The 9,263-nt window shown below is 38.2% G+C and overlaps 1 non-coding gene across 1 annotated transcript; it reads left to right on the plus strand.

Annotated features, from left to right (window-relative positions):
- The first annotated feature begins 744 nt into the window (after positions 1 to 744).
- On the plus strand, positions 745 to 850 carry LOC120094401 (U6 spliceosomal RNA). Its single transcript, XR_015628348.1, has one exon. It is a non-coding gene; the product is annotated as a U6 spliceosomal RNA (small nuclear RNA).
- Positions 851 to 9,263: the final 8,413 nt, after the last annotated feature.

The raw sequence follows: 9,263 nt of genomic DNA on the forward strand, positions 1-9,263 counted from the left end.
GACCTCGGAGATCCATGAAATTCATGCTGGTTCATGTGTATGTAAGGAATAATGCATTTGTATTATGCTGACTAGAATTCTAGCCAGTACAAGTAACAAGATTACAAGTGACAATATTTTCATTTTTTAAGTTTTTCATACGAATACAGAGTTTAAAAAATTCCAACGGTAGAAAGCTTTAAAAGCGTCTCTCTTCAGTCGTCGGTGATGACTGCTTGTCTGAATTGGCACACCATAAAAACGCCTTCTGAATAGCTGTAATGTATCTCAACAGATAAAAGTCTACTTTTGCTCTTCAACAAAGAAGTTTCTTCTTGCCATGAATGAAGATAAAGGTAAATATGCATGCATACACAAAATGCTGAGGATAAAAAAAAAATAGTTCAGAGCTCAGGCCTAAATATGATGAGACAGGGCTGCAAAATATCGTTTTCTAAACAAGTCATGGACATGGGAACCACAAACTCACAGCAGCTGTGCACATGGGCACTTGTGGTCTACGGAAGTTGGATTCTTATAACAGTCTGCTACGGAGGCAGAAGGGACTCAGAGGGCCTGACTATATTGCTGTTCTGTTAACATCAGACAGATCGGGGGTGGTGGGCTTTGGTATCAAGTTGTGTGCAATCAGACTCTGATGATCTTCACACAGTTGGCCTTGATTAAACTTCACTAGACATAAACAAAACTAATGAATACAGGAAAGAGACTAGGAAAGCACTTGGGGTTAAGAAGGAAACAGTAGTGCTCGCTTCGGCAGCACATATACTAAAATTGGAATGACACAGAGAAGAATAGCATGTCCCGTGCGCAAGGATGACACGCAAATTCATGAAGCTTCCATATTTTCGGATTGGCAGGACTAAGGTAGTAAAAATGGCCATTTTGCCAAAAGCAATATACAGATTCAATGCAATCCCCATCAAAATTCTAGCTCAATTCTTCATAGAGTAAGAAAGAGCAATTTGTAAATTCATTTGGAATAAAAAAAAACCCAGGATAATGAAGACTATTATCAACAATAAAAGAACTTATGGGGGAATCATCATTCCCTGACTTCAAGCTGGATTACAAAGCAATAGTGATTAAAAAAAAAAGAAAAAATACTGTATGGTATTGGTACAGAGGCAGGCAGGTAGAACAATGGAATAGAATTGAAGACTCAGGATGAACCCACACACCACACACCTATGGTCACTTGATCTTTGACAAAGGAGCTAAAACCATCCAATGGAAGAAAGATAGCATTTTCAACAAATGGTGCTGGTTCAACTGGAGATTAGCATATAGAAGAATGCAGATCAACCCATTCTTATTACCCTGTACAAAGCAGCAAATGGGACCTCATAAAACTGCAAAGCATCTGTAAGGCAAAGGACACTGTCATTAGGACAAAATGGCAACCAACAGATTGGGAAAAGATCTTTACCAATCCTACATCCGATAGAGGGCTAATATCCAGTATATGCAAAGAACTCAAGAAGTTAGACTCCAGAGAGCCAAATAACACTATTGAAAAATGGGGTACAGAGCTAAAGAATTCTCAGCTGAGAAATATCGAATGACTGAGAAGTACCAAAAGAAATGTTCAAAATCCTTAGTCATCAGGGAAATGCAAATCAAAACAACTCTGAGATTCCACTTCACACCAGTCAGAATGGCTAAGATCAAAACCTCAGATGACAGAAGGAGCAGTCCTTCATTGTTGGTGGGATTGCAAGCTGGTACAACCACTCTGGAAATCAGTCTAATGGTTCCTTAGAAAATTGGACATTGTACTATCTGAGGATCCACCTATAACACTCCTGGGCATATACCCAAAAGATTCTCCAACATACAACAAAGACACATGTTCCACTATGTTCACAGCAGCCTTATTTATAGTAGCCAGAGGCTAGAAAGAACTGAGATGCCCTTCAACAGAGGAATGAATACAGAAAGGGTGGTACATCTACACAGTGGAGTACTACTCAGCTATCAAAAACAATGACTTCATGAAGTTCATAGGCAAGTGGATTGAACTAGAAAATATCATCCTGACTGAGGTAACCCAATAGCAAAAAAAAAAAACACATGGAATGCATTCACTGATAAGTAGATATTAGTCTAAAAGCTTGAATTACCCAAGATACAATCCACAGACCACATGAAGCTCAAGAAGGATGATCATAGTGCACATGGTTCAGTCCTTTTTAAAAGAGGGAACAAAAATATTTACAGGAGGAGATATGGAGAAAAAGTTTGGAGCAGAGACTCAAGAAATGGCCATTCAGAGACTGCCCCACCTGGGGATCAAGCCTATATATATACAGCCACCAAAACTAGAAAATATTGATGAAGCCAAGAAGTGCATGCTGACAGGAGCCTGATATAGCTGTCTCCTGAGAGACTCAGCTTAAACATGACAAATACAGAGGTGAATGCTAGCAGCAAACCATTGAACTGAGAACAGGATCCCCATTTGAGGAGTTAGAGAAATTATTGAAGCAGCTGAAGGGGCTCTCAACCCCATAAGAACAACAATGCCAACCAACCAGAGCTCCCAGGGACTAAACCTCTACCCAAAGACTACACATAGACAGACCCATGGCTCCAGCTGCATAGGGAGCAGAGGATGGCCTTATTGGGCACCAATGGGAGGAGAAGCCCTTGGTTCCACCAAGACTGGACGCCCCCCCCCCCAGTGTAGGGAAATGTCAGGGCAGGAAGATGGGAAGGGGGGTGGCTAGGGAGGGGGAACACCCTTATAGATGAAGGGGGAGGGGAATGGGATAGGGGGCTTTTGGACAGGAAACTGGGAAATGGAATAACATTGGAAATGTAAATAAAAAACATCCAAAAACAAACAAACAAAAAAAGAGAACAGCAAAGCTGAGGGAGAGGGACCAGAATATATAGTGTACATGTATATAGCTGTGAAAACAAAATACAGAGTTTACAGGTTGAAAAGATAACATAGAAACAGACAATAGGTGTCTAAAAATGTAAAAACAATGAATCTTGCTTCAGTGTGGCAAAACTAGTTCCATTCCCAAAGGCAGATAATTTCATGCTTCTAGCAAATTTTATGGAACTCAAGCATGTAACAGTAAATAATGGGCCTGTAGTTCTGCCCTTCCATTGATCAGTTTAAAGCACTACTTCTATTAGGGCAGGTCAGGAAGACTCTCTCAAGCCCCAATACCACCTCAGAACCATCAACAATAACAGCCACTCAGTCACTGTTCCTCATCCTCCCGATTAAATTTCACTAAAATTTTGGTTAAAATAGCCAGTCACTGTTACATCTTTATGCGTATGTAAATCACTGTCCACAGACATGACTGCTAACCCCAGACATTCCCTAACTCGGAAGCCTCTGCCTCTGGATCCCATGCTCCTATATTTTGCATCCACCCACAGTTCTTTGAGAGAGGGATGGTCATTTTGCAAAAACTCGCTCAAGTAGTACTATAATTCCCAAGAAGGAAATACTTTTTCTTTTTAATTAAAAAAAATCTCCCTTTTCTTTTTTTCTCATTCACAGTGTTTAGAGCAATCAATGCCCCTTTTATCCCAATGTTTTTTTTTCCAATTTGGGTATTATCAAAATTGTTCTTCTTGTTTCTTAATAAATCTTGGTGTGAGTATTTTCTCCTCTCTGGACATTCAGCAAAACTTTTTATCTGCAAATACAGGTTTTGATATTGATTGGTTTTGTCCATTTTTCTGCTTTTCTGAAAGTTCTCTTTCCAAGGACCTCCTAAACTGAGTTTCCTACCATTACTTCTCTTTTCCTTTCAGGGAGGAGCTGTGACTGTTTTGACATTTTATCAACACTGCCTTGTGGCACATCTCTCTAATGTTAATTAGGAGTACATTTATAACCCTGGAACTCTTTCCTCATGTATTCTGCCTTATCCTTCTGAGTATATTAACTCATTCTAAATATATTTGTAGGTTTACTTCTAGTTATCCATTGTATTTATTTCCCCTTTACCTTTATCTAATATTTTGTATTCATTGAAAGGATGGTTCCGTGCCTTCCACACAGGGGTGATGAATTGAGGGAGTCCTGCCAATTGAAATATATCACCATAGGGTGACTGGAAAGCAAGACCCTGCTTTAGACAAAAAACAAACAAACAAACAAAAAACAAAAACAACAACAAAAAAAAAACAACAACAAAAACCTTCTTGACCAGGCTGACATCACCTTCTGGTTCAATTCTTCTGGTTAGCAAATTCCACCACACTTGGTAAGACCCAGTTTGACTTGTTTCCATGCATCAGAAAGCTGTTTGTTTGCTTTCTCATTTGCTCCAAAGAAGGATGTTCTTACCTTCTTTAGGGAAGAGTGTTATTCTGTAGCAATCATAGTATGTCTCTTTTACTAGGCTTGTGCTTTGCCATCTACTTTAGAGCATCTGACACACTACTGACATCTCTTACTGCCTCCCCTCCATCACCTGACATCAAACAGATATCATTTATAACTGTTTTATTCCCTTGCTATTTTAGCAGAACTTCCAAAAGCAGATGCAAACACGCCTACTACTTTTCCACTTTATCTACAATACAAAAAAGAAGCTAAATAAACTTACTGAAAAGAAGATTCTAAGCACTCAAAAGAGAAGAATACACTGTAGCTGGCCTTAAGCATCCTCTTTGGCAACAACAGACACCTGCTACTTGGGAGAGCATCTTCATGCTGACAGCTTACAGGATGAATGTTGTTAGCATCTGGAAGCCTCGGTTTCTCAGTTGCTGAGGTGGGGCCTCTTCTGAGGGCACTTACAGTAAATTTGACCATAGCCTTCCACTCATTCTTCTATTTGTTTTTATGTAGGATAAAAAAAGGAACATTTTGTTTAGTCTTTTTCTTCTACAGATGTGTGTATGGGTGGGAAATGGAAAAGGAGTTTGGTTTCCATTATTCACGTGGGTGTAAAAGGCTTGGTAACCCGTGCATGTGCTCTGCCAGACCCACAGCATGCAACCCACATGGCACAACACTGCCTTCCCTCGTGCACCAGGGACCAAATGAGCACATGACGCAGTGAAGACGGTGAAGACAACTGCACTACAGGACAGCAGTGGAAAGAGAAGATGTGCTGTTTGTCCCAGTCACCACAACACTGGCTTCTTCACAAACAGAGCCTGCAACTCAACAGATGGAGGGATGTGGTTTTGAGATTACTGAGTGAATTGTACTTTCCTCTGCTCATGGACCCCAGATTTGGATATCAAAGATGCCTGAAGTTTTCATGTAAACAAACAACCCAACTACTGCTGGAGAAGCGTATCTGAGTGATGTCTAAGAAACAGATCGCTCCACTCTATGCCAGTTTCACCACAAAGATTCTTTAGATAGGATTCTCTTCTTTGAGTAATTGCAATTCTTCCTGAGTTTAACTTATTATAAAATGAGAATCTATATTATATAATTTTCATTCAAGATTTAGTAAGTAGATTTTTTAATTACAACAAAATTCAATTACAGGAACATTCTTGGACTTGTAATTAAAATTCCAAAGAACCCACAAATTTAGTTCTGTTTTTTTTTTACAGAGCTCTACTTCCTGCCCATTCTATCATTACAAATATCACCATGGAGTAGTAAGCAAAAGGAGAGAAATGTCAGATCTTTTTCTATGCTCTCATTTAACTAGTTACATTTTCTTTATAATAACCTTAAAAGATGTGGAGAGTAAGCAATCAATGTCTAGACATATTCATATTAATTTGGAAGAACCAGTATCATCCACCTGTAGAATTCTTGTATCTTTACCAAATGAAAGTTTACACACACACACACACACACACACACACACACACACACACACACACACACATTCTTCTGCTGCTCTATAGCCAAAGACAGATAACTGAAATGATAGATATATTGATAGATAGATAGATAGATAGATAGATAGATAGATAGATAGATAGATAGATGATAAATAATAGACAGGTAGATATTGATAGATCAATGGATGGATGGATAGTTAGACAGACAGATAGATGGATTATAGATTGATGGATGGATGAATGGATGGATAGACAGATGATAAATAATAGACAGGTAGATATAGATAGATGATAGATCAATGGGTGGATGGATAGGCAGATTATAGATAGATGATAGATTGATGGATGGATGGGTAGATGGATGATAGATTATTTTCCTTAGATCAAAAGATGGATGGACAGATAGATAATAGACCATTTTCCTAAGTTTACCTAAAAGTGAACTCTGGGGGAGAAAATTTCTACTCATAAAACTTTTATTAACTCCAGTACAATGGAGAAGAAGGATATGCCATTTTTTAGCATCTACTTTGCTCCAGAATGCTACTATTTTCCTCACAGATTCATTTCTTTTCTTCACAGATAATAAAACTGGGGCATGATTTATGAGACATTGTGTGGCTTGTCCTAGGGAGATACAAACAAACATGTACTTACTCCAGGTACAGCACTAGGAGTAGATCAGAGAAATGATACCATCTGAGCCTCTCTTAGTGAACCTGGTGAGTTTATCGTAGTTAATTATAGGAGTATGGACACAGAGTGTTTACAAGAGCGTATACTACTCAAAAGCAAGTTTCGTTTGCTTCCTGAGTATAATGGGCCTTTCTCCAGGATAGAACGTTACATTGTAGAGGATTTTGTTACCAAATACAGCATTAGACAATAAAAGATAGAGCTAGGATTTGAACCTGATATCTTTAGCTTGAAATACAGAGAGAGCATGGACCGTTCTTACGATAACTCATCAGGCAAACAGTGCAAAGAATCCTTCCTCTCTCCTCCCTCTTTTTGACTGCCTCCTGAAATGCCCAGCCGCATAGGGATGAAAACTAACCTAAAATGGGAGTTGTTTTGATGAAAGAGGCTATTAGGAAAGGTGGAGGGGTTTCCACAATGGTGGAAAAGGAAAGACTACTCTTCAAAGCTGGGCTTTGACTGTCTTCTACTCCCATAGTGCTATTCTCACAATCTGTGTAGCTCTCTGGAGTCACCCAAGAATCTATGCGAAGCAAGTACCTGGGTGTTACTTTAAACTGTCTGTTCAAACATCTTTCTGGCCCAAGGATCCACTGACAATCTTTTTTTACCAACAAGTGTTAAGTGCATGAATCTGGAGACACAAGAAGCTGTAACAGTGTTCTGCCTTCTCATGTCCATTGGCAAAAATCAAAATAGCAGCTGTCAGTTATCTAGGTTACACGAGTAATCAATCTTTGTATCTCATTTACATTAACACCATCCAAAGCGGTAATTTGAAAGAAAGACTTGGGCATTGTTCCCCTTCTTTAATAATAAAACAATTATACTTCAAGAAAAAACAATTACTATTTTTTTTAGAAAAAACTAATAAATAACAAAATAAAATTTCATATTCATGAGTTTCCAAGTCTCAAACCCATGTCTCTGTGTTACAATTGACTATAGAAACTACCACCTTTAGGGATCTCTAAGAGAGATATGCTTCCTTCAGAGCACATAAGTTGGCAACATAAATATGAGACTTTCTTTGTATTTGGCTGGTTTTCTCCATAGTCAAAAAATAAAAGTGAAGTGATTCAAGAAGAAGTGATAAAGTAAAGTGGTGGCACAGAAAGAGACCACACAGCCGCGGGTCCTCTACAAGCATATAGAACACAGGGTTCAAAATTAAAAATAAAACAACCAAAATTGGAAATAAAATTACAAAACCAGAGCCACTAACTGGAATTGTTGGTGAAGAGTTCATGGAATTCTCGGCAAGTACTCTCCAGAGAGAAGGGCACTGCACCAGAATCCAACCCACACATTGTTTACATGTCCATGAATATAAGGATGAACAGAAGCTCATCCTCTCTCCAGGGCCACTCTGTGTGAGTCTCTCTGTTCTGGCTTCTAGGTCTAGTCAGATTATATTTGTTACCTACTTTGAAACCATGGTAAAGAAAAACATATCCAGCATACTGGCTGGAAAGACAACATATTTTCCTAAATGTAGACAATTACTTAGTAAAGCCATAAGATAAGAATGACTAACTTAAAACATTCTGCCTCAAATAAAACATTCACTTTCCCAAATGTTCATCTATTTTTATATTTATGATTAATAACAATGTCTCCATTACTGAACACTTATAGCTACTATCCTAGAATCCTTTATGAAATCATTTTATTTGTTCTTAAATGATTTCTTTATGAAGTGTGTACTTCTCTCTGCTTTAAAGAAAGACAAGCTGAAACAAAAGGACAGAGCTGGTGATGAATCTGAAATTTTAACTTGAATTTGGACCTGAACAACATTTAATGGCTCAGGGATCTGTGTGGTGGGAGAGTTGATGGAAATAACAAATTTGCTAAGGAGGCTTTTGAGATATCCATGTTCTTTAAATTTATCTAATTTAGAAGGAAAAATTATCTTCTCATTTCAGCTAAAAATCATGCAGAAGTGTCTTAATATTAATTAACACATAGTGGATATGTTTAAGAAAAACTATCAATGGAAAATACTTTCACAAAATCCTTGTAAAGCAGGCAAAATAATCATCTTTTCTCTGGATAAAAGCAGAGTTATTTATCTTTAAAAGGAAATTATTAAGTTCTTTAGAAATGCTATTTAATTTTTTAAAAGCTAAGCCTCATTAGTTGCTAATCCATCTAGAACAATACTTCTCAACCTGTGAGTTGTAAACCCTTTGGGAGTCAAACAATCCTTTCATGGGGGTCACCTAAGACCATTGGAAAACACAGATATCTATATTCCATTTCATAACAACAGCAAATTACAGTTACGAAGTATCAACAAAACTAATGTTATGGTTGGTGGTCACCATGACATGAGGATTACAAGACAAAGACTTATGGCATTATTTGGAAGTTAACTCGTTCTCCACCTAATGAAAACAACTTTATTCTATGTGAACTGTTCATGCTTTACATTTCTTTTCTATTATTATAGGAAGATTTTTATGGTTTTTAGCATCAGTTTTTTGTATTTCATCTACTTTGTTTTTTTTCCATCTTTATTAACTTGAGTATTTCTTACTTACATTTCAATTGTTATTCCCCTTCCTGGTTTCACGGCCAACATCCCCCTAACCCCTCCCCCTCCCCTTCTGTATGGGTGTTCCCCTCCCCATCCCCCCCCTTTACCACCCTCCCCCCCAATAATCACGTTCACTGGGGGCTCAGTCTTGGCAGGACCAAGGGCTTCCCCTTCCACTGGTGCTCTTACAAGGATATTCATTGCTACCTATGAGGTTGGAGCCCAGGGTCAG

Source organism: Rattus norvegicus, chromosome 8 (assembly GCF_021556685.1).
Source record: "Rattus norvegicus strain SHRSP/BbbUtx chromosome 8, alternate assembly SHRSP_T2T, whole genome shotgun sequence".
NCBI lineage: Eukaryota > Metazoa > Chordata > Mammalia > Rodentia > Muridae > Rattus > Rattus norvegicus.